The sequence below is a fragment of the Sus scrofa genome, chromosome 17, assembly GCF_054392235.1.
Source record: "Sus scrofa isolate SSC_HxYL_T2T_F1_AM1 chromosome 17, Sscrofa_HxYL_maternal_Yorkshire_Landrace_v2.0, whole genome shotgun sequence".
Classification (NCBI taxonomy): domain Eukaryota; kingdom Metazoa; phylum Chordata; class Mammalia; order Artiodactyla; family Suidae; genus Sus; species Sus scrofa.
This window is the reverse complement of record NC_139399.1, coordinates 28,728,107-28,755,299: the sequence shown is the minus strand read 5'-3', so window position 1 is coordinate 28,755,299 and position 27,193 is coordinate 28,728,107. Positions and strand designations below refer to the sequence as shown.

General features: G+C 39.2%; 1 long non-coding RNA gene across 2 annotated transcripts in view; it reads right to left on the bottom strand.

Annotated features, from left to right (window-relative positions):
- LOC110257461 (uncharacterized) overlaps positions 1–27,193 on the bottom strand; it is a 590,814-nt gene that overhangs the window by 256,759 nt on the left and 306,862 nt on the right. For both annotated transcript variants that reach the window (XR_002340074.2, XR_014831931.1), the window contains one exon: positions 23,768–23,832. This is a non-coding gene — a long non-coding RNA (uncharacterized LOC110257461). The remainder of the gene's footprint in view (positions 1–23,767; positions 23,833–27,193) is intronic.

The window sequence follows — 27,193 nt, the reverse complement described above, 5'->3', positions numbered from 1 at the left end:
GCTGGCTGGGCTGTGAGGGAGGCTCTGAAGCACTATTATGTTCTCAGGTAACTTAGTAATGGGCCTCCAGAGGCCAGGAGGAAAGGCTCAGGCTCTGGGCCAGAAAACTCCAGGCACCATAAAGGCTGCCTAATTTAAGTGAAGAATGTGTGAAACGAGGTGCCTCAGCAAGAAGTCCAGACATTTCTTGAAACTTGGAGAAAGTAAAAGGAGAGAGCTTGATGAGTCAGCGAGAACGTGGGAGCAATAGCGCCCACCTTGTTTCCTGTTTCCTGATGTGCAGAGAGCACAGTCATCCTGCCCCTACATCTAATAGAGTTGTCCCATGACCATTCCAAACCCAGAAGCCACGGGCACCACTGAACCTGTGGTTCTCAACCCTTCCCATGCATTGGGATCACCTGGAGAGTGTTGAGGGTATTGATGCCTTGGTCCACATCAAAGATTCTTAAGTAATTGGTTTGGGAGCATCTTCGACCAGGGAATCTTTAAATCTCCCAAGGCAGTCTAATGAACAGCCAAAGTTGAGAAGCACAGCACTGAACCAAGTCAAGTTCAAAAAGAAGATTCCAGAGAATGTCTTGGCTATTGCTGAACATCTGATTGTCATCTTAAAATTAACATCTCCAGGACTACACTCATGATTTACCCCCCAAATGCCCAAATCTGCTCCTCCTACAGTCTTCTACCTGCTCAAGCAGAAACTTTGAATCATCCTCGACTTTTCTCTCTTCTCCTGTACATCCATCTATCAGCAAATACGGAAAACTGTCTTTCAAATTCACCTGGAAATTGATGCCCTCTCATTATCTACATCTTCATCATTTGGTTCAAATTAGTGTTGTTTGCTCACCTGTATTATTGCAACAGTCTCCCATCTCCTCTTCCTACATTGGACTCCCCATGACTTTAGTCACATCTCACATAGCAGGCAGGGAAGCCTCATAAATCATATCAAATCATGTTCTTCCTCTGTTCAAAGCCCTCCAATAGTTTCTCATCCTGCTATAAAAGCCTGAATTTTACCCATCCCTATATGGCCCTCCCCCAGCAACCAAGCATAAAGGAAATTCCTCTATGGAAGGAGGAAGGAATTCTTTGGTCAACGAAGTGTGAGAACCTCAAGATTAAACAAATTAAAATAGGCACTGTAGGACTTTTCAAAAATTGTAATATGCTGTGTATCACTATGACGTTTCCAAGGAGATATGGTATGCAGCCTATTGCAAACTCAGTCAAGAAACCTTTGGGGGGGTGGTTCCTGGTGGCTTAGTGGTTCAAGGATCTGGTGTACTAACTACTATGACTCAGGTCACTGTTGTGATGTGGGTTTGATCCCTGGCTCCAAGAAATTCTGCATACTGTGAGTGCAGTCAAAAAATAAAGAAAAGAATAACCCCATCCCCATTTTCCACTGACAACCAGTTTTGCCTGCTTGTGGGAACTGGCCAGACCTGACCAACCCCATCACCTTGGCAAAAGTGAAAAGAGCTTTGGGGAAAGTAGCCAAATTCCTCACCTTCATAGCCAGGTCAGGGATATGGGCCAAAGATTTGGGTTTCCTTTTGTGTTCTTTATAGTTTCTGAATTTGGTAATAAAATGGCACAGCCAATCGGTTAATTGATGTTTATGGATTTAAAAAAAAAAGAGAGATTCATCATGTTTTTAAGAGCAGGGTTAATATGGAGAGGAGGGTTGAGTAGTCAAGAGGAAACAATGCCACTCTGCGTGTTTAAATTAGTAGACACTTTTTTTTTTTAATTTGAAAAGATGTATCCCTTTAAGCAGTTAATAAACATCCTGTGCTTTTTAGCTGGACTCAAGGAACTGTATTTGAATACAGTAAAAGCTCTTAAAGAAAGGAGCACTTAAGTAAATTGATATCAATCCAAAGTGTCAATCAGGCTGACTTAAGTGATATCTTTTTCAGGGGACAGAAATGAGATGGTTAAAGAACTTCATGGCTATTGTGCATGCTTGTAACTGGTGCAAGGCAAGGATTCAGTGTTTTCTGGGCTAAGTGTAGAGAGAATATTTTTCATTCCTATATGGCTTGAAGCCTCTAACAGTGGTAGTGTATTGAAACCCAGAAATAGCTGTAAAAAACCTTCAATCTAATACTGTGGAAAGCAAGAGATTTCAGTACAGCATGGACACAACCAACACAACACAACCAACACGATCTCACGGGCCCTGCTTTTTTATGTCTAGGCCTCTATTTGAGGCCAAAGAATCTGAGAATCGCAGGCATAACCTAGCCCAGGTGTCCTCTTCAGGGATTCATGCCTGCAGCTGTCCAAATGGTGCTGTGTTCTTTCTTCAAAACCTGGTTTCCCTTCCTATTCCCCAGCTGAGCTCAAACAAGAGCAACAGATGACATAGTTCTAAAAACATAGCATGTTTGTGTTGTTGTAAATATATACAGAGATCAAGAGAGTTAAGCCAAACTTTGCAAAGCCACAAGTGCTACCAAGAGAATGCCACTGCATCCCTTGACAGAAAAAGGAAATGATGCTTGCCAATGATCATAAAGCAAGAGCTCATATTTCTCCCCTTGATGTTTTATAGCCAAAGAGGAAAATGCAATTGGAGGAGGAAAACACCTTTTCTAAGAGTCTTAGAAACTGGTGGATTCCAGTCAGATGCCTATTAAGACAATTAGAGTTGCTTTACATTTAATTATAAATCAGTTGTTGTATTTACTATTGACTGGGGTTATGTCACCATTTTGAAATCATCCTCAAATACCATTTTGTTTGTTTTTTCTAATGTCTTTGGAGATTGTCACAAAGTTTCACTTTCAGAAACAGATGCATGTACTGGGTTTAAAAAGCGGATTGTTACTGATGTAATATTTATATTGTAGAAGTTTCCCCCCAATTAATCATGCTACATAACTATTTGATCTAGGGATCCCCTTTAGGAAATAGAGGAGAACTATACGAGTGAGACCAATGGGTGTAGGTGGCAGATAGGAAAAATGCATTTAACAAAGCACAAGAGAATATATTCAGGCACAACTGGAATACTAGGGAAGAGAAAGAACTTTTGCTTAGTGGAGAAGAATGGGTTAGAGAGAATGAGATCACATAGAAAGTTAAGTGTAGATGGATAGAGAAGAGGTGTATGTTCAGAGCCTTGGGATTCTCTGGATTAAGAGATTGGAAAGATATGAGAAAACAAGCATAAGAGGCTGAGAAGGGGCTGCCAATAAGGTAGGAAGAAAACCCTAAATATGTGAAATCCTGGAAGACAAATAAAGAAAGAGTTTCAGGGAGGGGTGGGTGATCAAATGTGCCAAGTATTTGCCATGGATCCACCATCGGTTTGGGAATACAGAGGTCACTGGTGACATGGACCTTAATTTGACCTTGGTGGAGCAGTAGAGGAGAAGTCTCCCAGGAATGGGTTGAGGAGAGAATAAGAAGCAAACAATTGGGGAAATAGAGTATTAGACACTTTTGAAAGGACTTTGGCTATTAAGGGAAGGGAAAAAATGGGGCAGGAGCTGAAGGTAGAAGTCACTCAAGAGAGTTTTGTTGCTCAGTTGGAGGAAATAACATCTTGGTTAACAAATAACATTGATGATGAAGATCCAGTAGAAAAGAAAAAGTTTATGAATCAGGAGGGGAGAAAATAAGCCCCCCATACTTTTAGTTCATTTTATTAAAAAAATTTTTTGGCCATGCCCACAGCATGCAGAAGTTCCCAAGCCAGGCATTGAACCCATAAGTACCATGGCAACAACCCAAGCCACAGTGGTGACAACCCTGGATCCTTAATATGCTACACCACCAGGGAACTCCCTCATACTTTTAAAGAAAAGATATGGTACCTAAGGATATAGTTTAGCCTTAGTTGACAATTTGATTGATTATTCTATTATAACAGAGGAGAAAATAGGATTAATGGGCACAGATGCAGTGAGATGGTAAATGTGATGATGGAAGCTTGTGCAAGTTCCCTTTTGAATGCTTCTGCTTTCTCAGTGAAACAAGGAGATCGAACATCAGCTGCAAGTGAGGATGAGGAAAGCTCTGTTGGAGGCTTGAGAAGAGAGGGGAAAGCATAAAACAGTTGTCTAAGAGAGTAGGAGAGTACACTGAGCAGGCAAGCAAGGCACCCTTGCCAGGTGACATTACAGCCAGCTGTGCTTGGCTAAATGGGTACCTAAGATGAATTGACGGAGAATCTAATTAAGTTATGGCGGGAGTTTCACCAAGAGAATAGGTCAAAGCAAGAGAAAACAAAAGTATTGAGAGTATACCCCGGGAGCAATTCTCATGATTGATTCTAGAATTTAAGCCAGGTAAAGAGGGATATGAGGTCATGAGGAGGGTTGGGGACAGTGCCAAGGTGGAAGGAACAAAGGTCATGACCTAGTGGTTGAAGAGTTGTTGGAGCAGGGGTGCTAGAGAGAAATACTGGAGAAAGGGGAGAGATGCTTGGGACTGTGGTCATGAAGTCTTTTCATTAAGAGTGATGAAAATGTCTGAGGTGTGACAGGCAGTGTGACTGGCTGAGATGGGCATGGGGTAGAGGACAGGATCATTGGAGAAAAAGAAGTCAAGGAACTGACAAGCATTGGAAGGATATCGATGTCAGTAATTTTCTTCTTTTTTTTTAATTTATTTTTTTCCCACTGTACAGCAAGGGGATCAAGTTATCCTTACATGTATACATTTTTCCCCCACCCTTTGTTCTGTTGCAATATGAGTATCTAGACAAAGTTCTCAATGATACTCAGCAGGATCTCCTTGTAAATCTATTCTAAGTTGTGTCTGATAAGCCCAAGCTCCCGATCCCTCCTACTCCCTCCCTTCCCCATCAGGCAGCCACAAGTCTTTTCTCCAAGTCCATGATTTTCTTTTCTGAGGAGATGTTCATTTGTGCTGGATATTAGATTCCAATTATAAGTGATATCATATGGTATTTGTCTTTGTCTTTCTGACTCATTTCACTCAGGATGAGATTCTCTAGTTCCATCCATGTTGCTGCAAATGGCATGATATCATTCCTTTTTATGGCTGAGTAGTATTCCATTGTGTATATATACCACCTCTTCCGAATCCAATCATTTGTCGATGGACATTTGGGTTGTTTCCATGTCCTGGCTATTGTGAATAGTGCTGCAATGAACATGCAGGTGCATGTGTCTCTTTTAAGTAGAGTTTTGTCTGGATAGATGCCCAAGAGTGGGATTGTGGGATCATATGGAAGTTCTATGTTTAGATGTCTAAGGTATCTCCAAACTGTTCTCCACAGTGGCTGTACCAGTTTACATTCCCACCAACAGTGCAGGAGGGTTCCCTTTTCTCCACAGCCCCTCCAGCACTTGTTAGTATTTTTCAAATAGAGAGTGCAGTCACTCATCTGGGGGAGGGTATCTTGAAAATGTCCTAGGACCTTTTTAAAATAAACTTCAAAAAATTTTTGAGTAGTTTTAGATTTATATAAACATCGTGAAACTAGTACAGTTTCTATCTACCCCACACCCTGTTCCCCCTATTATCAGCATCTTATATTACTATGGTATCTTTGTCACAATTAGGGAACCAGTGTTGATAACTGGTGTTATTAACTGAAGTTCACACTGTACTGATATTGCCTAGTTTTGACCCAAGGTTCCTTTTCTATGTCAGGATCCCATCACCGTAAGTCATCATGTCACCTTAGGTTCCCCTTTGCTGTGACAGTTTCTCATTTTCCTGGTTTTTGCTGAACTTGACAACCTTGAGGAATACTCAACAGACATTTTAGAACCTCCCTCAAGAGGGATTTGTCTGATGTCTTCCTCATGATTAGAATGGGATTGTTCCTGCTGAATAGCATTGAGAACTATGTCTAGATACTCATGTCGCAACAGAAGAAAGGGTGGGGGAAAAAACTGTAACTGCAATGTATACATCTAAGGATGACCTGACCCCCTTGCTGTACAGTGGGAAAATAATAATAAAAAAAAAAAAAAAGTAAAAAAAAAAAAAAAAAAGAATGGGATTGTTATGGGTTTTATGGGGAAGACCCAATTGGCAGCAATAAAACTCCCTTCTCTGCACACCCCATCCTGGGTGCAAATTGTCAAAAGGCTGATCACTGCTGATGTAGACCGGATAAACTGACAGAGGATGTGTTTCTTATATTCCTCCATTGCAGATTGATTCTTTTCTCTCCCTTAACATTCTCTGCTCTTGGGAAGGAAGTCATTATTTGCAGCCCACACTTAAGGAAGAAGGAGTTACAACTGGAGCACAGAATAGTGACATAAATTATTTGGAATTTTGCATGGGAGGTTTGTTCATTTGTTTATTTATATGATTATTATCATTGTTTATTTATATCAGTATGAGCTGGCAGATACTTATATTTTGAGTTAAACTCCAATACTACTTTGCTTATTTCGTTATTCAGACTGTTCTGGTCTTGGAGCTCTTTTGTTTCGCTCCTGTGTTCCTTTGACAATCCCCCATCATCAGGGAGGTTTTGTGTTTGTTTTTAGCATGTACTTTCTAGGACTCAAATATGCTCCAGGTTCATCTTATATATTTCCTGTTTCAGGTCTAAAATCAGCCATTTTTCAAAGGAGCTCTGGTTCCTTTCATTGCACAATGGCTTTAGAAATCAAGATATGAGGGAAAAAATAAGATTAAATTAGAAGTTCCTTGCTGGCCTAGAGTTAATGGTTTGGTATGGTCACTGCCATTGCACAGGTTGGATCCCTGGCCTGGGGAATTTCTGCATGCTGCAGATGTGGAAAAAAAAAATCTGAGTACTAGGTTTGCTCATTGCTACTACAGTTTGTTGCTTTTAGGGCAACTCAGCTGACAAAGCAAAAAAATATGTGTGGCAGTTCCTATCATGGCTTAGTGGAAACGAACCTGACTAGCATCCATGAGGACACAGGTCCAAACCTTGGCATCACTCAGTGGGTTAAAGATCCGGTGTTGCCATGAGCTGTGGTATAGGTCACAGATGTGGGTAGGATCTGGCATTGCTGTGGCTGTGGCATAGGCCAGCAGCTGTAGCTCTGATTAGACCCTAGCCTGGGAATCTCCATATGCCTCAGGTGTGGCTCTAAAAAGACAATATATATATGTATGTGTGCATGTGTATACACATGTATACAGACATACACATATGCATGTACATCACACATACAGGTATATACCAATACACACATTTACATACATATATACACACACCAATATATATACAACCATATCTATAAGCATTGCTATATGCAGCCATCTGTATCTACACTAAGTACACATGAATTCATACTGACATCACTGACTCTAAATCAGTAGCATATGGCTCATTCTAGCCTCCTCCACTTGCTTAACTGTGACATTTCTCTCTGTGGGGGCATTTTCACACCTGGAAGCATTATTGGCATTTAGAGGACAGGATTCAGGGAAGTCAAATGCCCTTCAATCCAGGGGATAGTTTCACATAAGTGAAGAATGTGCTCCCCCAAATGACATTGGTGTCCCCATTGGGAAACACTAATTATGTGGACATCAACATCCCCAGGAATTTCAACAGGAATGTCATTGCATAGAGTGACAATGAATGACAAAACTTCAAGACATAAGGGGAGTGCCCTTTAGGTGGATGAATGATGGCTTCAAGAATAAGAGGAGGAGTTCCTGTTGTGGCTTAGTAGTAACGAACCTGACTAGTATCTGTGGGGATGTGGGTTCAATCCCTGGCCTCACTCAGTAGGTTAAGGATCTGGCATTGCCGTGAGCTGTGGTGTAGGCCACTGACAAGACTCAGATCTTGCGTTGCTGTGGCTGTGGTGTAGGCCAGCAGCAATAGCTCCGATTCAGCCCCTAGCCTGGTAACCTTCATGTGCCATGGGTGCAGCCCTAAAAATCAAAAGACAATAAAAAGAATAGGAGGAGACTCTGCTGACATGTACCAGTTGGATGGCCTTAGTGGCCCTAGGTTTCTAGCTCTCCCTGTATTCAAGTCCTTTTGAATGTGACCCTGTAGCTTCCTTGTCAAGTATGGATCCTCTCCCCACTCACTGAATCGGGGCTGGGTCTCATGAACTGTTTTGCCCACAGGATGAAGTGAAAGAAATGGTATAGCAGCTCTGAGGCTGAATCTCAAGAGTTTGGGGGCATTTCTGCCTGTTCTCCTAATGCCTCTGCCAACACCCAGAGAATACGTCCAGCTCATTTTCTGGAGAATGAAAGACATGGGCTCAAAATAAAGTCACCACAGCCAAACCCATCTTGATCAGCCAGTAGCAGCTGAGCCCCAGATATACGATGAGTCCAATCAAGCCCAGAGGGAAACAAACAGAACTGAGCACGGCTGTGATTCGGCCGTACCTTGAATTGCCTCCCATGATTCTGGAATTCCTGCCCTTGTGCAGCTCTCTTCCCTTGAGTGTGGGCTGGACCTAGTGTCTTGGTTCTAATGAGGGGAATACAGCACTGTGATGAAATGTCACTTGCATGATCAGGTTACAGAAGACTGACTTCCATCATGCTCATTCTTTTGCTTTCTCTCCTGTGGCCCTTGCTCCTGGCAGAAGCAAAGCCACTCTGTGGTGAGGAACCCTATGGAGAAGTCCACCTGGTAAGGAAGTGAAGTTTCCAGCAAAACCTGAAGCATGCCAACAGTGGCTTAATGCTGCTAGGATGTGGATCAACCCATGGAGGAGCCTTGAAATGACAGCAGCCCCAGCCAACATGGTGACTGCATCCTGTGAGAGATCCAGGGCCAGAGGACCCAGCGAAACTGCACCAGATTCTTGACACAGAGAAAGGTAAACAAGTAATGCTTTAAGCTGCTAAGTGTGAGGGTAACTTGTTATGCAGAAGTAAATAACGAATACACCAGCCTAAACTAGAAAACTGAAGACCTGATAACTAAAAAAATGCCCATTACTTTAAGTCTCTGGTGTTTGAGATGGCTTGTCATGCAGCACAGTTATGGCAACAGACTTCACTCCTCGAGTTCTCAGGAGTGGGGAGAGAGGACAGGCTGGAAAGAGCAGTGAGGAGAAGGGCAGACCACTTCCTTACTCCCAGGCCAGGACCATGGAGAGAGTATCACATTTTTAAGGCTAATTTCTTTCTTTTTAAATTTTTTTTTATTTTTTGGCTTTATAGGGCCACACCTGCAGCATATGGAGGTTCCCAGGCTAGGGGTCAAATCAGAGCTGGAGCTGCCAGCCTACACCACAGTCATAGTAACACGGGATCCAAGATATCTGTGCCCTACACTGCAGCTCAAGGCAATGCCAGATCCCCAAGCCACTGAGCGAGGACAGGGATCAAACACAAGTCTTAATGGATACTAGTCAGATTCGTTTCTGCTGTGCCACAACAGGAACTCCTTAAGGCTGATTTCTGCATACAGCTTTTGAAATTCAATTTCATTGTTTAATAGCTTCACCTTGCTCATAGAAATAGTCCTTTTTAGGCTATAACATCTTCCAGATCAAATGCTCAAGATAATTTTGACAATCCAGAAAAGGGTAAATTTTCTCCTCAGAGCAATTCTGACCTATTAGCTGATGTGCAACATTCAAGTCTTCCATTGCGGGGCGGGGGGAGACCTTGAGCATAACAGAGGACTAAAAGCCTACTGTACAACTGTGTAATTTAACTGTGCTACACTTTAATTTGCTTTAAATAATGTCATTTAGAGAGGCAGTTATAGAGGTACAAATATCAAAATATCCACAAATATCAAAAGGGTAAAGCTATTCCAAGTACAGTGGATGCCACCCAGATTCCCTTTACCCAGACAGAGTACCCATCCCCTGGCTGAAGTGTTCTCTGTTAAAAAACTGCAAGCTGTGCACTTCTTTGGAGTCTGGTCTGTGCCATAAGGGAGCAGTTTCACTGGAGAGGTTCTCTATCACCACCCTTGGGGTGACCTGCAAAGATACAAGATGCCCAGCCCCTTGCCTCCAGGTGGGATCAACACAGGTTTAATTCAAAATCCGGAGCTCCCTGTGTGATCAGGCTGAGGTTCTTCTCCAAAGAAGACCCCATTCTTGCTCAGCTCTTCCACATGCTTCACCCACTCCCCTGACTCCTCTTCTCCTGGTATCCCTTCCTCAACCAACCACATGCATCAGAATGTCCATCTCAGGCACTGCTTCCAGGGAAACTGACCAAAAACCTCATACATACTTTCACATCTTTTCACAAACTTAACTTGGAATTCAACTTCCTGAATATTGAAATCTGCAGACAGGTGTGTGTATATGTGAGTGTGTTTGCCCAGGACAAAAATACCGATGCCCTGTTCCTGAGTCACATTGGCTGGTTATACTGTCATTATGCACCAACCTTCAGTCCCAAAGACATTTTCCACTTGAGTTTGTGGAAAGAATTCAGTCCGTGGGAAAAGAAAGATTCCCTAATTCATCTTTCAATACGGCTCTGCTAGACCTGGAAGTTCCTCTAGAGCATCATAAGAGAGAAATGCCTGGGGTCTCAGCCTGGTGTTCAGGGTATCAAGAGGCAATCCGCATATTACTCACTGTGACATTTGCCTCTGCATACTGCATCCTTTCGAGGAAATGTAGTCTTAAGATCAAAATTGACATCCTGAGAGGCACCAGCAGGGAGATTTTTCTTAAAGGTGCAATGTTCCCTTTATGTGCAATTCTTCCCTTTATTGGCCTTTTGATTATTAATTGGGTGAAAGGAGGAGATAAGGGTGACTCAGAGCTGACTGGTGCCACTGGAAGAGTTGCACTTACTTGCTGTGTAAAGGAACAGAAATTCTAAACGTCAGCATGGAGCTACTTTCTGGAAGATGTAAATCTTTTGATTATTTCTACCATAAGGGTCTTGGGAGAGCAAAGGATTTATTTCTTTTCAGAAAGTGAGGGAGAAGGAAATTTTTTTTTTTTTTTCGGTCTTTTGTCCTTTTAGGGCCGCACCCATGGCATATGGCGGCTCCCAGTCTAGGGGTCTAATTGAAGCTGCAGCTGCTGGCCTATGCCAGAGCCACAGCAATGCCAGATCTGAGCCGCATTTACGACCTACACCACAGCTCATAGCAGCGCCGGATCCTTAACCCACTGAGCGAGGGCAGGGATTGAACCCACAATCTCATGGTTCCTAGTCAGATTCATTTCTGCTGTGCCACGACGGGAACTCTGGGAGAAGGAAATCCTGAATACGTTTTTAATGTCACATGATGATGGTGTACAGTCAAATGCATAAGATAGACACACCCATATGGATAACGAGTTGGCATTTTGTTAATTTAAGAATCCATGGCTATCTCAAATGATAAACTCTGTGGATGTGACCATGAAGGTAAAGGTCCTAAATACTTTGTGTTTGAAAAAGTTTAGAACACGGTTGAGGTTGAGAAAGCCCACGAAAGGAATTTAAAATGCAGTGCTGTCTGGCTGGATGCCAAGTACTAAGCTTACTCTTCTAAGTAAGGTCATGGAATTCTAATTACCACCCATGAAATAGGTACCCATCCAATCCCTATGTAACAGATGAGGGACAGAGTCCTCGGGAGATTAAAGTTAATATTTCCAAGGGCACAGATTTTGTGAGTGGCAAAGCCTTCCTAACCCTCTAAGATCCTTACTCGTACTAAGTGATGCTAGAAGCTATTGAACAAGTAAAGTAGCAAGACACACTGGCTGGAGGAGTGTGAGGAAGAGCAACTATGTGGGGTGTGGGGAAGAAAGATTAATATTTGTACTGAACTTCATGGCAAAACTGAGACCTCGAGTATTTACAGAAGTTAAAAGCACCCTAGTATAGTGAAAACCAGTGTGGCTTCTGTCTCCACTTTGATGTGGAATCTTGTGCAAATTAATGGACTCTGAGCATTGATTTATTCATTCCTTAAGTATGAATGAATAAAACCGTATGTTTAGGGTTATTGTAAGGATTGAAGATGAAATATGTGCTGGGCCAGGCACATAGTAGATATAAAAAGTGACAATTAGTTAGTTTGATTATTTGCTGAGCCTACTCCCTGGACACTATAGAGCCCTGGGATCTATAACTAAAAATTTAAGCAAAGTGGAAGTTAAATTACAGTCTCATTGAGGAGATGCATTTTACACCGGTGAAAGGAGAACTTGTTAAAGAAACATCAGGTTACATGCTGGATTTAATCAGAAAGTTATCTATAGAAAATGCCACTCCCAAGGTGCTATTTCCCTTTGTTCCCACATATACTCTGCTCCAGCCATGATGAAGAATGATCAGTTCTTGGCAATCCTGTGCTCTGCTAACTCCACTGCTGATCCCCTACCATGTCTGTGTTTGTCTGGATATCTAATGCTTCAGATCTCAGCTTAGATATTATTCTTCTGAGAATCCTTCTTTGAGCTATCAGATGCCTTCCTATCTTTTGCTATAACACCTTATGTTTCCCTGATCAGAGTACTGATAATTCTGGATTGTAATTGCTCATTTATCTATGTAACTAGAATATAACTGGGGCTCCATATGGTCCAGTCTCTGAACAGCATTACTTTTTCAAAGATAACTGCTGAGAGCAATTCAAAATGTTCCTCACTTGCAAAAATACCAGGGGTACCAGGGGGTGGGGAAAAAAAAAAAAAAACTTCAAACATTTTCTTTAGCTGTATCTTTTGTTTTCAACATCTTTCTCATGCCTGAGAGATGCTTAAAACAACAGGAACAACAAAAGCAAAACTGGGTTAATCTCCTTTGCTGTGTCTTTCTTGTCCCTGGAACTCTCCCAAACCTAGCCCATGTGGTTTGTCCTTATTCTTCTCTCTCATATAATGCAGAATTTTATTGTGATAATCCACTTGACATCCCCACATTATTTGCATTTCCTTTGCTTTTTGCTTTACTGAGAAATGTGGAGATGCCTGTCAAGCAAGAATCTTCAGTTGGGAAGATGGAGCCAAGGGAAGGGGAAGACAGGCTGCAATATGTACACATTTATCCTTTCAGTTTCATCTTCTCTATGTCCTTAAATACGCTCAAAGCACACTGAAGACTAGGATTAAGTCATGTTAAACACTATATTCTGAACATAGCAGGGTGCCTAGCAAAGAATGGACATCTGAATATGTGAATAAGGAAATAAATACAAATGAAGGGAAATAGATTCCTATAAATACTACCAAGTTTAGGCAAATTAGTCTGATTTTAAAACCTGTGAATAGTAGCATCTGCTTCCCTCTGAGCTGAGAGGACTCTGGAGGTGAGCCCCTTTTCACATTTTAACAGAGTTAAACATATGGTGTGGTTAGGATGGACATAGCTTTTTCTAAGAGATGTATCAGGTTTCAGGCAAATCACCCTGAACTGCCCTCAGCTTCATTTTACTTGGTAAAGAGATAGAGCCATCCCTCTGTATTCACTGGGGATTGGTTTTAGGACTCCCAAGGATTCCAAAACCCACATATTCTTAAGTCCTTTGTATAAAATGGCATAATACAGTCCACCATCCCTATTTTTGAATTCCACAGTTGGCTGAATCAAAGAGGCAAAACCCATTGATATGGAGGGCCAGATTGTACTTAAAGGGAAAAAAAAAATGACTCCAGGGCTAAGATTTTAAGGTTTTCTGTTAAAAAGTTTATTTGTAATCATAATATTTCCATCTGTTGTAAGTGCTTTGGGCCTCCCTTACATTTTACTGCAATACAGAGGCCAATCCATATATGAATGCTCACCTATTGCTAAGCAATCATATTTACTTGGTCTAGATTGATGGGGAAATAGATATTTGCAAGTCTAGGCAAACCCCAGCAAAACATAGATAAAACATGGCCCACAAATAAACATAAAGTAAGCCCAGTGTAAGCCTTTAAAAATAATTTTTGGAGTTCTCGTCCTGGCACAGCAGAAACAAATCTGATTAGGAACCATGAGGTTGCGGGTTTAATCCCCGGCCTCACTCAGTGGGTTAAGGATCTGGCATTGCCGTGAGCTGTGGTGTAGGTCACAGACATCAGATCCAGTGTTGCTGCGGCTGTGGCATAGGCTCCAATTAGACCCCTAGCCTGGGAACCTCCATATGCTGTGGGTGTGGCCTTAAAAAGCCAAAAATAATAATAATAATTTTTGACTGCTTTAATTCTTTTATACATGCATTTTTATCTTTTCTTTCCTTTCTTTCCTTTTTTTTTTCTTTTTGCTTTTTAGGGCCACACCCACAACATATGGAAGTTCCCAGGGTCGAATCAGAGCTGCAGATGTTGGCATGCACCACAGCCACAGCAACATGGGATCCAAGCAGAGTCTGCCACCTACCCTGCAGCTCATTGCAACACCAGACCCTTAGCCCACTGAGCGAGGCCAGGGATGGAACCTGCATCCTCATGGATACAAGTTAGGTTTGTAACCCATTGAGCCACACATGCAATTTTTGATCATGATGGTAACACTAAGAGTAACTACTGTATGACCAGGCAATGGACACAATGCTCCCTGAGTGCACACCAGTTGGACAAGGGAACAATGTGAAAGGGAAACTGATACTCCTCTCATGCCCAGAAGCCACCAACTGCAGCAGCCACACGGTAGATATTGGGGGTCCAAATCTGGAGAGGAGTGGTGGAAACCACCCCTTCGGGCAGCTGATAGACATTCGAGTCAATGAAAAGCCTGGGGCAGCCTGTGTGTAGAGAGTAGGAGTAGCTGGTTTTTCATTATTCTCCTCATTGAGAAGAGACAATAACTGTTTCCCATCAGGAGTTGGAGACCCACAGATTTGATAATCAGCAGCGAGTGGGAAAGGTGGAAATAAAAGATCAACCCAAAGAGAATGGAACAAAGCTTCCTGTAGCAGCAGGGTCAGCCCTCAATCCTTGTGTTGGCAGAGACTCAAAGGCAGGCAGGGGACTGGGAGACAAAGGGAAGGCTTCATGTGTGCCCTCAGTGGAGGTTGCTGGCATGGAGGAAGGGAGTCAGACTAACTAGACAAGGACACATTTTGTGGTTGGTTTGGGAAGCATAATTATGGCTTGTTCTACTTGGTCCTGAGTTGAAAGCAGGGGAGAAAAAACCCAGAAAGCTGGCAGCCACTGACCAAGACAGTTCTGGGCTGACTGCTGCAGAACTTGTGGTTTGGCTTCCTTGACTGGCTGCTGCAAAGGTTGCTAATCAAAGTTCTACTGTCATAAATTGTCTGGCTATTGTCCATTCATATACGCATTCTCTCTGGGGCTTCAAGCCAATGGCAGAATCAGAACAGAACCTGCCTCTCGGATTCCTGGTGGAGTTTCATGAAGACTGTTATGTCTGTGTCATCACTGACCTGAAATACACACAGTGGTCTTGACTTTTTCCAACCATTGATCTGCTGATGCATCAGTCATGATCTTTGGAAAGGCACCAAGCTGGGAACTGTGAGTCCTAGAAATGCCTGAATTCTTGCATTAGTTTAAGCTGTATCTTCTTGCAAGTCCTATTTCCAGAGATTTCTCATGTGTAAATTGAGGACTCTCTAAGTTGCAGTTTCAAAGATGTAATCCTCTGATTCTGAGCCTGGAAAGCGTGCTCATCACTTTGTCAGGCCCTTTACATAGAAATGAGGGGAAAAGTAGAAGACACAGTGCCTGTCCTCAAGGGGTTATTCTCATGCCTCTAGATGAAGGTGAAAACAGTACTTTCCTCAACCACATGGCTGAGAAATATAGTAATCAATAAATAACTATTGTCCTGGGGCCTGATTAGGAATGTCTTCCTATGTCATAAGGATGTTCTGTGTTATAAAGAACTTCCCCATCTCATACACTTACATAAAGTTTTGGGTATTCAATAAAATTCAACAAACATTTATCAAGCAGTGTGCTAGGAGTTCCATGGAACCACAGGATTTCACTGGCAGTTTTATTTTTTTCTAATGATTTTTATTTTTTCCATTATAGTTAGTTTATAGTGTTCTATCAATTTTCTACTGTACAGCAAAGTGACCCAGTCACACATACATATGTACGTTCTTTTTTGCATTGGTACTTTTTTTAACCTGAGAGCTATCTTATCTGGATCTAGGGTCAGGGAGAGAGTAGAACAGTTAAGTATTAGTAGAATCTGGAGGTGAGTGGTAGCACTGTTTTCCTTGAATGAATAACATATCTCTGGAGCTCCCATTGTGGCTCAGCAGTAATAAACCCAACTAGTATCAAAGAGGATGTGGCCTCAATCAGTGGGTTAAGGATTCAGCATTGCTGTGAGCTGTGGCGTAGGTCACAGACATGGCTTGGATCCAGCGTGGCTGTAGGTGTGGCTGTGGCTGTCAGCTATAGCTCTGATTTGACCTCTAGTCTGGTAATTTCCATATGCTGCAGGTGCAACCCTAAAAAAACAAACAAACAACACCCCCCCAAAAAAAGCCAAAAAAAAAAAACACCTAAAAAAAACCCAAACAAACCTCTGACTACCCTAATATGTCCCAGTTATGAGCTTTGGATAGTGAGTAGTGAGAGTTGTAGCTGTTCACACAGTGAAGGGAAATTGAATCTGAAATACCATGGTTGCTAAGCAAGTAGCACATGGAGGTAGAGACCAGACCTCATTCAAGCTGGCATATCAACAGTCATTTTAAGCCCTGTCAATTTTAGGTGCTCTTTATTCTTTATTTCTTTTTATTTTTTTCTTTTTGGCCATGATTGAGGCATGTAGAAATTCCCCAGACCAGGGATCAAACCTGAACCACAGCAGCAACCTGTCCCAGCAGTGACAATGCCCAATCCTTAGTTCACTGAGCCACAGGGGAATGCCTTTTTAAAAGTTTAATAAATTGAGCTCTACTTCCTCAATTAAAAAGATGAAGATTTCTCTAAACGAACTCTTAGACCAACTGCAAAGATGCCCAAACCAACTGCCATTTTGAATTTCTTTCTGGTGGCAGCTATCTTCTTTTCTCAATGATTTTTTTTTTTGACATTTATTTATTTATTTATTTATTTATTGTCTTTTTGCTATTTCTTTGGACCGCTTCCGCGGCATATGGAGGTTCCCAGGCTAGGGGTCCAATTGGAGCTGTAGCCGCTGGCCTATGCCAGAGCCACAGCAACACGGGATCCGAGCCGCGTCTGCAACCTGCACCACAGCTCACGGCAACGCCAGATCCTTAACCCACTGAGCAAGGGCAGGGACCGAACCTGCAACCTCATGGTTCCTAGTTGGATTCGTTAACCACTGCACCACGATGGGAACTCCCCTTTTCTCAATGATTTTTTTTCTCATAAAGTAAAATAAATAGCCATGGTTTTGGAGCAAAAAAGCAATTTCTCTCTCCTCTCCAGAATCTTGTAGTAAATAAGACCATTGCCTCTTGCACAATTTGTCCTTACATCTACTTTTCAGAATGGCATGACTAAAAAAACTAAAACCAGAATCTATACTGGGTTTTTTTTTTTTATAACTCAGAAAGGACATGAGTGGTTAGATATTTACTGGGAAATTTTAATGTGTCTAAATTTTTAGCAATTGATTTCTAGACAAGATGGCATTTTAAAAATTCACATAGAAAATGAGTATGTGGCGCTAACATTTGTGGAACACTTTAAAATATATAAAGCACTTACATATACAGTCCTCAAAGCTCATTTCCCCTTTAGAGCAATCCAGTCATGAGTATGGTTTTGTATTCCCTATTTCATAGATGAGGAAAAGAAAACTCAGAAAGATTTAGAAACCCAAGGTCAAAGGCATCTAGAACGGAGTAACTTCAGATTCCAAATGCCATGTTCTTTTCTGATGCACCTTATTTGTATCCTGGGCCATGGTTTGGTCTCCTGAGCTGTAAAAGAAGCCTGTTTAAACGTGGCCAAATAAAAAAAGGATCAAAATTGCCTGAGTGATGCGGTCTGAGGCATTGGAAGACGCTGTGCTCCAATCACTCTCTCTCATGTTTTACCTGAACCGTGCCTGCCACCTGAATAAAAAATGATAAGAGCAGATTGCCACTAAAGAGAATGCTGCTTTCCACCCAGGCAGTGGGGCATGATAAAAGAGATCTTAAGGATTCTGCCAAATTAGAGCTGCAAGTCTGCATTTTTTTAATTTTGTGAGCTGATACAAATCACAGGGACCTGTCAGGGAGCATTCTGAGGGACCTGGCCATCCAGCTTTAGAGATAAGTGAAGAGTAAAGGCAGCTGGCTGCACATCATCATTAAAGAGCTAGTTGTCTTCAGCAATTTCAGCTCCTGTGGGATTTTCACCAGATTTTTTCTTTCTTTCTTTCTTTTTTTTTTATCTCAGAATAAAAAAGAGAGAGAGAATCCCAATCATCCATGAAGCTTTGCTATGGAAAAATTTTTTACAGTTGTGTAAAGTGCACTCAGCTCCTAATTAAATCATTTGGGTCCTGGACTTTGTCTTTCCACTATAGATGTTTGGCAGGACACCTAATCACTCAGGGGGAGGGGTGTGTGTGTGTGTGTGTGTGTGTGTGTGTGTGTGTCTCAGTTTCCTCACCTAAAAGAAGGAGTGGCTCTACAGCAGCTAGGGATGGTGCAGTGGGATGAGTTCAATCCCAGGCTCAGGAACTTCCACCGTGGGTATGGCCCAAAGAAGAAGAAGAAGAAGCAGAATTGGAAGAAGAAGGAAGGAATGACTTAATTGAACTCTGAATCCTAACATTCTAGGGGTTCATGAAATTTCTCACTCCTGAATGTCCATCCATGTACAGACAGATTTCAAGTTTATTTTTAATGTTTTTCCTTTCCCATATTCTTTTCCCATATAGATTATCACAGAATATTGGGTAGAGTTCCCTGTGCTATACAGTAGGTTCCCATTGACCAATCATTCCATATATCTTAGTGTGCATATGCCAACACCCACCCCCCAGTCTATCTCTCCTCCACACCTGTTCCCTTTGGTAACTGTAAGTTTGTTTTCAAAGACTGTGAGTCTCTTTCAAGTTTAAATGGTGATTTTTATTCTCTGTTGCTGAGACAAGCAGTGCCTGGAGATGCCTGGGTTCCAGATCAAACTGGTTCAGTGAAGCTAGTCCCCATCAAGAAAGGAAATGAGTGTGGCCGTTAGCAGAGCAATTGCGTCTTCTCTTGCTTCTGCCACCTTCCCTGTGATGGCTCAAGATTGACATCCACCTTAGGTGGCTCCTTTTGGCATCCCTGCTTTTGTGTGTGACAAAAGCAAGACATGGCACTTGAACATGGGCACTATAATCATTTATGAGTGGAGTGAGGCCAGAGTGACAGCCGCTGAATTTCACAGGGGACACTCTGGGTCCAGTGACTAGATGCAGAGATCATGGAATATGAGGCCCTCCCTGGCTTGCTTGGAGTATGACTGTCCCTTTAAGGGCCTTCACACATATCACTGTCATAGCTCAGGAAAAAACCATTCATGCCTATAAAACCTCCTACCCTTGTCACAGCAGGCTATAAGAGTTGAGGGCCAGAGATAGGATTTCCCCCCAAATATTATATTTCAAACATACTGTGAAAGCCTCTATTCTGATCTAAAATAGTTCATTGCAAGTCTTTACTTTTGGAAAGAAATAAAGTGTTACTACAATATTGAAGCCCTCTCTTCCCTTCCTATTGCTTCCATCCCTCTTCAGAGGCTGCCATAAAAAAAGCAGTTGGTATATCTTTGTCATCCATGTTTTCATATTTTGCTACATATATATGACTATCCATAAACAACATTGCACTGTGTTTTAAAAATTTACATACCTGCCATCACACTGCAATTTTAGTCCTATGTTTGCGATTTGGCTACATAAAGTCATATGTTTGAAATTTAGCTACAGTGTTATTTCTAGATCTAACATATTCATTTCAGCTGCTATACAGTATCATTATGGAAATATAATTTACTTGGTTTTTTTTTTTTTTTTTTTTTGCTTTTAAGGGCCGCACCCATGGCATATGGAAGTTCCCATGCTAGGGGTTGAATTGGAGCCACAGTTGCTGGCCTACACCACAGCCATAGCAAAGCCAGATCTGAGCTACATCTGTGACCTATGCCACAGCTCATGGCAAGGCCAGATCCCTGATCCCCTGAGCAAGGCTAGAGATCAAACCCTCATCCTCAAGGATACTAGTCGGATTCATTTCCACTGTGCCACAATGGGAATTCCTAGAAATTCTTTATTTATTCTCAATACTAATTCTTTTCTCCATTGTATGTATCATTAGTATATCTTCCTATTATGTATATAGATTTTCTTTTTACCTATTTATCGTGCTTTTTCTCTTATGTAAATTTCAATGTTATCTAAATTTAACATAATCTAATTTTGAACTTTAATGTAGTAAATTAATAAATCTTTTTTCCATAACTTTGAAATCCTTATTTTAGCAGATTTTTGTTTCAAGATGTTTTAATTACTCCCTTTTTTTAAAAAATGGCTATACTGGTGGCATTTGGAAGTTCCTGGGCTGGGGTTAAATCAGAGCTACAGCTTAGGCCTATACCACAGCCACGGCAACACTGGATCTGAGCCTCATCTGTGATGTACCCTGCAGCTTAAGCAGTGCCAGATCCTTAACCCACTGAGTGAGGCCAGGGATTGAACCCAGATTCTCAGAGAGACAGCATTGGGTTCTTAACCCACAGAACCACAATGGGAATTCCTAATTACTCTTATTTTATATCAAGTAAAGTTCCAATAACTTGCTTCTCTTGAAAATTATCTTGGCTATTCTTTACATTTTTCCATATTAATACTAGAATTGCTTCTAAAGTTCCATAAATTTTATAATTTTGATTAATGGGCATAAGATAAACATTTTTATTATATTGCATTTTTAATTGATAACTGAAACATCTGTTAATTTATTTAAATTCTTTGTTTTTCTCATAAAAGTCTTATATCCTTTCTGTTATATCTGTTTTAGGCTTCTTATAACTTGTTTCTATAATGAATGGGTGTTACCTTATTACATAGCTTTTCTAATGTTATACAATTATTGCATTCCTGGGGTAAACTCAATTTATTTATAATGATTTTTAAATATTTATTGTTAGATTCATTTTGTTAGTATTCGATTTAGCATTTTTGTGTTCTTTTTCATAAATAAGACTGGACTATAATTTGTATTCCTATTATTATTTGCTATTTTTTGTCATTAAATAATGGGAAATATTTCTGCATTTGAAATTTTCTAGAAATTTTACATGCTATTGATTACTTCCTGAAGGTTCAATAAAGTTCAAATATAATAAAATCTGGCCCTGAATAAAGAGTTTAGGTCTACCTAGATTTTCTATTTACTAATGAGGTAATTGTATTAATATATCTTTCTAGGATGCTTTTAAATGTTTTTGCATGAAATGTCTTATAATAATATCTTCATTTGAAATATTTTTGAAGCTTATTTATTCTGAATATTATTTATTTGTATCTTTTGCATCTTTTTTTATTCCTAGATCTTGCCAGAGCTTTTCATAGTATTTTTAAATAATCAGCTTTTGGTTTTGTAGATTTGTTTTTTATTTATCAGTTTCTAAACTTTTTCATTATTTACTTCCAAACGTTTGTTTTGTTGCTGGAGGTGATGATCAATTTTGGTAATCTTTGACTAATTTACTGAAAATAATGTCCAGCTCATTCATTGTTAATCTTTAAAAAAAAAAATATATATATATATATATATATGCATTTTCCTCTAAGTGGTCTTTCTATGTCTGTTAAGTGTTGGAGAATATCTTAATTGCTATCAATTTTTCATAAGTATTTGTATTACAATTAGGTTTCTTAACTAACTAGTTGTTTTGTACATTATTGAAAGGCTCTTTAAAAGTTTTTTATTACAGACTATATTTATGATGAAAATATTTTATAATGAAAATTTATTATGGAAAATGTAGAGAAGATGACCAACACTCAATGTCAAAAATTATGAAGTCATGGCTATTCTTGTTTCAACTGTGTCTTTACTTCCTTTCCACTCTTACCCACTGAATTATTTTGTAATATATGTGACCCACTAAAATATTGCATTTGCAACTCTTTAAGCATATCTCCCTAAAAAGTTTTGTAAGATGCCATGGGGAAAAGATAATGTAATTTATATTAACATTGTATTGATTTTATGGATTAAACTATCTGTAATTAAAATCTTAATTATAGTAATTCTTCCAATTTATAACAAGGTGCATCTTTCAATCTTTAAAGTAATTTAATGTTAGCATTATCACTTAAAGAATTTAAAAATATTTCCTTAATATTACAAAATATCTAGTCATTTTCAAATGTTTCTGACCATCTCATAAATCTTTACTTTTTTCGCAGTGTGTTTATTTAAATCTGAAATGAAATATTGTTCATATATTATTTATTTCGAGATTTTTCTTTTTTTTTAATCAGTAGGTTTCTTTTCCCTTTTCATTTTTCTCTTTGTGTTTTTTTAAATTAAAGAAACCAGGAATTTGTATCATAGAATTTCCTTATATCCAAATCTTTCTGAATACCTCACTGTTGTGTCTATTAATATATTCTATGTTTCCTGAATTTCCTCTAAAATAAAAGAGCTATGGGCCTGATCAACTTAAATTTTTTACACTAAAACCTTAAAGTTTGTAAAAGGTAGGAATATGAAAAACATCTTTGCACACATAAATTAAGCAACTTATATAAAATTGACAAGTTCCTCAAAAACAATCCAACAATATTCATTCATGATGAAACAGATCACTGGAATAGTCCTGTAATTAAAACCATCTGAAGAAAGAACTCCTCAGATTTTATAAGTACATTCTAATATTTAAAAAAGAAATGAACACAAATAACATAATATCTTTTGTAAAGAAAAGAAGAGGGAACAATTTCCAACTAAATTTATGAGGCCAGCATTACCTTAATTCCAAAATGATGAAAATAGTACAAGAAAACAAATACAGATGAATATCCCTCAGAGATATAAACACAAAATTCCTCAAGTCATTATCAAATCAATTCTAATAATGTATAAAAGAATAACACATATGACCAATTGGGGTTTATGGGAAACCCAATCGAAAAAAGCAAGTCTGGTTCAATATGTTTCCAAACAATTAAACAACATAATCTATAATATTAATAAAGAATAAAAACCACATGACCATATTAATCAAAATATAAAATGTGTTTGACAAATTTCAGCACCTATTCGTAATAAAAACATTTGGCATACTAGGAATAGAAGGCAATTTCCTCAAAATGATGGAGTCTTAAGAAAAAACTCACAGAAAACATTATATTCAGTGGTAAAAGACGACATCTTTCTACCTTAAGATCAGGAAAAAAAAAAAGGATATCCATTCTCACCACTTCTATTCTATATTATACTGAAAGTTCTAGCCAGTGCAATAAAGTGAGAAAAAGACATAAAAGACATACAGACTGGATGAAAGAAATAAAATTGTCGTTATTTTTTTTTTCCCACTGTACAGCAAGGGGGTCAGGTTATCCTTACATGTATACATTACAATTACAGTTTTTCCCCCACCATTTCTTCTGTTGCAACATGAGTATCTAGACATAGTTCTCAATGCTATTCAGCAGACACAACTGTCTATGTAAAAAGCCCCAAGATCATAGAAAACAGCAAAAACAACACACAGAACTAACATGAGTTTCGAAAGGTCAAAAGATACAAAACCAATACCCACAAATCAATATTATTTCACATAATATCATGAACAATTGCCAAACAAAATTTTAAAAAGCAGTACCATTTACACAGTTATAAAAACTGAAATGCTTAGGTAGAAATTGAAAAAAAAACATATAAAGGATATGCACATTGGAAACTGCAAAATACTGGCAAAAGAAATCAAATATGATTGAAATAGATGGAGAGACTTACCATGTTCATGAATTGGAAAACTCAATATGGTGCAGTTATATTCAAGGGCAAAGGAGCTGGAATACCTGAAAAGATGAAAAGAAAAAAAAAAAAGAACAAAGGTGAGTTAGTCAACATAAGGTCATTGTAAAGCTACAGTAATTAAGACTGTATAATACTGTTAGAAAAGGTATAAAAAATAAAATATCTTTTAAAGTTGCACCAAAAAAAATTCAAATACCTGGGAATAAACCTGACCAAGGAGGTGAAAGATTTATATGCTGAGAACTATGGACATTAATCAAGGAAATTAAAGAGGATTCAAAGAAACGGAAAGATATTCCATGCTCCTGGGTTGGAAAAATTAATATTGTAAAAATGGCCAAACTACTCAAAGCAATCTACAGATTCAATGCAATCCCTATCAAATTACCCATGACATTTTTCACAGAACTAGAACAGTCCAAAAATTTATATGGAACTACAAAAGACCCAGAATTTCCAAAGCAATTCTGAAGAACAAAAACCAAGTAGGAGTCATAACTCTCACAAAGTTCATGCATCACTACAAAGCCACAGTAATCAAGACAGTGTGGTACTGGTACTAAAACAGAATACAGACCAATGGAACAGAATAGAGAAGCCAGAAATAAACACAGACACCTATAGTCCATTAATCCTCGACAAAGGAGGCAAGAATATAAAATGGGAAAAAGGTAGTCTTTTCAGCAAGTGGTGCTGGGAAACCTGGACAGCCACATGTAAATCAATGAAACTGGAACACTCCCTCATGCCATGCACGAAAATAAACACAAAATGGCTTAAAGACTTAAATATAAGACAAGACACCATCACACTCCTAGAAGAGAACATTGGCAAAACATTCTCTGATACTAACCTTCAAATGTTTTCTCAGGTCAGTCTTCCAAAGAAACAGAAATAAAAGCAAAAATAAACCAATGGGACCTAATCAAACTGACAAGCTTTTGCTCAGCAAAGGAAACCATAAAAAAATCCCAAAAAGACAACCTACAAAATGGGAGAAAATAGTTTCAAATGATGCAACTGACAAGGGCTTGATCTCTAGAATATACAAGCAACTTATACAAATCAACAGCAAAAAAGCCAACAACCCAATGGAAAAGTGGGCAAATGGACATTTCTCCAAAGAAGATATACAGATGGCCAACAAGCACATGGAAAAATGCTCAACATCCCTGATTATTAGAGAAATGCAAATAAAAACTACCATGAGATGCCACCTCACACCAGTCAGAATGACCATCATTAATAAGTCTACAAACAACCAATGCTGGAGAAGATGTGGAGAAAAGGGAACCCCCCTGCACTGTTGGTGGGAATGTAAGCTGGTACAACCACTACGGAAAACAGTGTGGAGGTACCTTAGAAAACTATACATAGAACTACCATTTGACACAGAAATCCCACTCTTGGGCACATATCTGACAAAACTTTCCTTAAGAAAGACATGCACCCGCATGTTCATTGCAGCACTATTCACAATAGCTAAGACATGGAAACAACCTAAATGTCCATCTACAGATGATTGGATTTGGAAGATGTGGTATATATACACAATGGCATGCTACTCAGCCATACTAAAGAACAAAATAATGCCATTTGCAGCAATATGGATGGAACTAGAGACTCTCATACTGAGTGAAGTATGTCAGAAAGAGAAAGACAAATACCATATGCTATCACTTATATCTGGAATCTAATACATAGCACAAGTGAACATTTCCACAGAAAAGAAAATCATAGACATAGAGAATAGACTTATGGTTGCCAAGGGGGAGGGAGAGGTAGTGGAATGGACTGGGAATTTGGGGTTAATAGATGCAAACTATTGCCCTTGGAATGGATAAGCAATGAGATCCTGCTGTATAGCACTGGGAACTCTATCTAGTCACTTACGATGGAGCATGGCAATATGAGAAAAAAGAATGTATACGTGTATTTGTAATTGGGTTACCTTGCTGTGCAGTAGAAAATTGACAGAACACTACAAACCAGCTATAATGGAAAAAATAAAAATCATTATAAAATAAAATTAAATTAAAAAAGACTGTGTAATATTGGAAATTGATCCATGTAACAGCATAGAATCCAGAAATAGATGTACATAAATATGGTCAATTGACATTTGACAAAGATGCAAAAGAAATTCAATGGGGAAACAAATCTCTTCAATAAATGTTTTTGAAAAAAATCTAATACTAAAAACATAAACAAACCATAAACTTTGACCTAAATTTAATACAAAATTTTTCCTTAAAATAGATTTAAATCTGAAATAAAAGGCTATAAAATTTTAGAAGAAAACAACAAAAAGTATTTGTGACCTTGCATTAGGCATTAGATATGATGCCTAAAGCACAATTTATGAGAGAAAAGAAATGATAAATTGAACGTTTTCAAAAGTTGCTCTGAAAAAGTTGCTATTAAATAGACTGAAAAGACAAACCAGAGAACTGGGAGAGAATATTTTCAAAGTACAAAAAACAAGGCTTTTTTCCCCAAAATATGCAAAAAAACTAAAAAACTCTTAAAACTCAACATGCAGAAAACAAAATTTTTTTAAAGAGTAAAGTAACTGGGATACCTCCTGAGAAAGGATATACAAAAGGCAACATGTACATGAAAAGATGTTTCTCATTATTTGCCTTCAGGAAAATGCAAAGTAAAGTCTTTGTGAGATACACATCTATTAGAGAAGCTAAAATAATTAAAAATACTGAAAAGACCAAGACTTGGTGCCAACGCAGAGCAATTAAAATCCTCATAGGTTCCTGGTGCAAATGCAAAATGATATTGTTACCTTGTAAAGGGCTGGGAAGTTACTTTTAAAGTTAAACCTATACTTATCATATAACAAAACAACCCCACTTACAGAGATATACTCTAGAGAAATGTATATCGATGTTTATAGAGCTGTATTCATTGTCAACCCCAAATTGGAAAAACCCAAAGTCCTTCAACGACTCAATGGATAAATAACAACTCAATAATAAACAATGGAAAGTTACTCAACATTGTTAAGAAAGGAATTATATTTACATGGGATTAATCTCAAAGGCATTATGGTCAGAGAAAGAAGCCAATATAAGATTATGCATTTTATTATTTCATCTGTATGACATTCTGGAGGATGAAGAGATCACCAGTGGTTAAAGATGAAGGAGAGGAGTGTAGCTACAAATAGATAGCACAAGAGATTTTTTGCGGGGTGGGACATAGTGAGATATCTATATCCTGATTGTTAACATGAGTTAAAATTGTCACCCAGATTATCAAACCAGAGATAAGCTTTCTTCCCATTTTCCCATACCGGTGGGCTAAGTAGAAAGCTTTCCAGGGCCTGGCCTTATGCAGAAGTGTATGCTTGAGCCTCTATCTGGCAGGGTTGTGGTCCCTATGTCATGT